This window comes from Solanum verrucosum, unplaced genomic scaffold (genome assembly GCF_900185275.1).
Source record: "Solanum verrucosum unplaced genomic scaffold, falcon-dt-bn FXZP01000101.1, whole genome shotgun sequence".
Taxonomy (NCBI): Eukaryota; Viridiplantae; Streptophyta; class Magnoliopsida; order Solanales; family Solanaceae; genus Solanum; species Solanum verrucosum.
In genome coordinates, this window is record NW_026020111.1 from 2724121 (window position 1) to 2727817 (window position 3697).

Below are 3697 nucleotides of genomic sequence, written 5' to 3' on the forward strand. Positions count from 1 at the left end.
GGTGGGACTACTTACCACCGTGGGAGGTTATTACTCCATTTGGGTGATTTTTGACCAAGTCCACCCATTTCATCCCAATTTGGGTGAAGTATACGACGGAGAAGATAGTTGGGCATTATATCAGTCAGATTATGCGTTTGCATGGGTCCCAATTTCTATTGTTCCTGATCGAGGTTTATTGTTCACTTCCCATTTCTAGAAGGATTTGCAGCATGGTTTGAGTACTTAGTTAGATATGAGTTTAACCTTCCTCCCTTTGACAAATGGTCAATCCGAGTAGACGATTTATGTGTTGGAGGACATGTTTCGAGCTTGTGTGATTGATTTTGGTGTTAGATGGGATCCGTATTTTCCCTTAGAAGAGTTTGCCTACAACAACAGTTATTATTCCAGTATTCAGATTTCCATTTTGAGGCATTGTACGGCAGACAGTGTAGATCTCCAGACGAATGGTTTAATTCAGCTGAGATGGATCCATTAGATATAGACTTGCTTAGAGATTCCATGAAGCAGGTTTATATGATCCAAGGTAGACTTTTGACAGCCCAGAGTCGACAAAAGATTTATATAGATTGGAGAGTTCGAGTCCTAGTAATCATGGAGGGTGATCATGTTTGGCTTTGAGTGTCAACCATAAAGGGTGTGATAAGGTTTGGAAAGAAGGGCAAGCTTAGCCTTAGATTCATTGGACCTTTTGAGATTTTTCTCATGTGGGAGAGGTGGCCTATAAGTTGGCCTTGCCACTTAGTTTGTCAGTTGTGCATCTTGTGTTTCATGTTTCCATGGCTCAAAAGTAGGCTCCGGATGAGTACCATGTACTTTCCCTTGATTCAGTGGAGTTGGGTCCAAACTTATCTATAAAGGAGGAGCCTATAGCTATCTTGGATAGGCAGGTCACAAAGCTTAGGAAAAAAAGATTGCTTCAATGAAGGTACATTGGAAACATCGTTCAATCGATGAGGTGACTTATGAGACAAGTCTGATATACGTGCTAGATATCCTCAACTATTTTAAGCTCTAGGTACTTTCTTTTGCTTTATGTTCGAGGACGAACATGGTTTTTAGTGGTGGATAATGTAATAACTCAGTCGGTCATTTTTTGTTTTTCCGTAAAATTTACCATTTTTCCTTTCCATGTTTGACCCCGAGTCTTCTATGTTTGAGTTTTGAGAAGTTGGTTTTGGACTTTGATTTAAAGTTGATAATTTGGTAAGCTTTGAGTTTGACAGGCCAAGTTGTTAATAAGTCGGAATGGAATTCCAATGATTCAATCTGTATCGAAATGTGAAATCTGATCCGTGAGAGTTGTTGGTTTCATTTTCTGAGTCTTTGAGGAGTTGAGGTCCTATAAGTTGTAGAATTTTAGCCTTTGGGTTGACTTTCATCAATATTCGGGGTTCAGATGCTTGGATCGGAATTTCGAGAGTTTTTTTGGATTCATGGGGTAATTTTAGGCCTAGTTAAGGTCTTAGTTAATTTTTGAGAGGTCATGAGCTTGTTTTAGTCATTTTAGGCATGACTTAGTTTCTTGTAGTTTACACAGATGTCAAGTCAAGGAGACCTCTAATTTGTATTTTTTTACGGTTCTATTAAGTATAGAACGTCGAGTATAATTGATTTGTATATGTGGTTTGTGTGCACGGAGATCCGAACAAATCTCAAGGGTCCTTTTGATGCTTGACAGTTGGCTTATTTTTCTGACGTCTGAGTGTTGGTATGCTCTAATTTTGCGAGAGATGGCTCTCAATTGTGAGGCTCGCTTTAGTGAGGCTTGGGTCGCTCTCACGAAGGTTCAACCTTGGTTGACCTTCGCATTAATGAAGCAGCCATTGGTTAAGTAACCTTCGCTTCGCAGAAGTGAGGCCCACATTTTTTAGCGGGATTCACTTAAGCGAACCCCTAATCGCTTGTGCGATACCTGAGAGGGTCTTGGCCTGCAAATTTCAGGGTTTAAGCCACATTTCACCATTTCTTTTTAACTTGGGGAACCCTTGGTGGCGAATTTGAAAGGATTGTATGTGCTAAATCAATTAGGTAAGTTTTCTTGATCCTAAGCCTTGATTTTCCTTTGATTATTTATGAATTCTAACATCAAAATGAGGGATTTTGGTGGGTAAATGGTAAGGTTTTTCAAGAACCCAAATTATTAGCTAAAATGGATATTTTAAATTGATTTTAAGTCCTTTTTCAAAATGGTTTTCCCTAATGAGTTCCTGATAAACGCTCAACTACACCTAGGAACTATCAATGAAGCCTCTATTGTATAAAGGTGAGTGTCGGGACAAGACCCAAGACTCTTCAAAAACTATTACGAATAACTCACAAAACTGGAGTCCTCCAGAAGCAAGGAGGACTTAAAAAACTCTTCAGTTCGTGCGCCAGTCTGCGAAGTAAGTCGTGTTCGCCACCCACTCGGCGATGCGCCGAATGGTACTTCAGCCCGTCAAGTTTTACAGAACCTCCAGTAATCCAGGTGGTGCCAACGACAATCCAAGTTGAGCTCGCCGACATGTTCGGCGACTTGTCGACAGGACTTTTGGCTCGTTAGTTGCCATTGACCAAAAACTTCAACTTTTCTACCTGCACATTCAACACCCATTATTCAAACAACATAAACAAAAGCATTAAACCTTGGGTTGCCTCCCAATAAGAGCCTTATTTAACGTCGTGGCACGACGTGGATACGTTTTCAAGGTTCATTTTTCTAGTTGGCCAAGGTATCACTTGGTAGACTCCATTTCACCATTGGGTTCAAATGAGATGAAATTTGACCCATTTGCATTTCTAATTGCTTGATGGACACTGAGTATGAGGTGACCGTCTGATTGATTGTAGAGACGCCCTCTTTCATTTCTTTCAAAATATTGTTCGACCTTTCTACCTTATTGAGAATGCGTGAAAGCCTGTTTTCCGTACAGACGTTCTTTGAGTCAGCTCTTTGTTACTTAGGCTTTTGACATTCATGACGTGGGATGTATCTTTCCTTCTCACCATTTCTTTCCTTCCAAGCATCGTTACAGTCACGCCATTCTCTATCACGATCTCTCCATCTGTCATCTCTATTCCAACCCAGATTTCCATCCGGCTTTCGGTAGTTTGAATGAAAACCTCCTCCTTGATTTGAAAGGAAGTTCACTTTCTCATTGTACAGCGCCTCAAATTGTGCTTCATCGGGATTTTTTCCACCAATACCAACAACATTCACACTCTTTGACCCACTACCCATCACATTTTTTGCCAAGATATCCAATTGGGTCATTATTTTGGCCATATTTTGGTCTCTCTCTTGATCCTTCTCGATCTGCTCTTTTGTCATTCTAAAAGTGAGAGGAGACACTAGGTCCTCATGAGTGTACCATGCTCTATTAATCTTGGTCATGCCATCGAGGAGTTGAGTTGATACTTCATAAGGTTGTTGCATTATACCCCTAGAACAAGTTGATCAGAAACACCTTTTTTCACCGAGTCAAGACTCCTATAGAAGTATTGTAACAACACGTTGTTTGGAAGTTCGTGAGTCGAACATTGAAGTACCAACTTTTGAAATCTCAACCACATCTCGGGGATTGGTTCACCTTCCAAGTGTTTGAACCCCTGAATACTATCTCTTTAAATCATCATCCTTGATGGGGGAAAGAACCTTACGAAGAAAGCCACTGTTAGTTCATCCCAAGTAGTAATGGAATTCCTCGGGAGA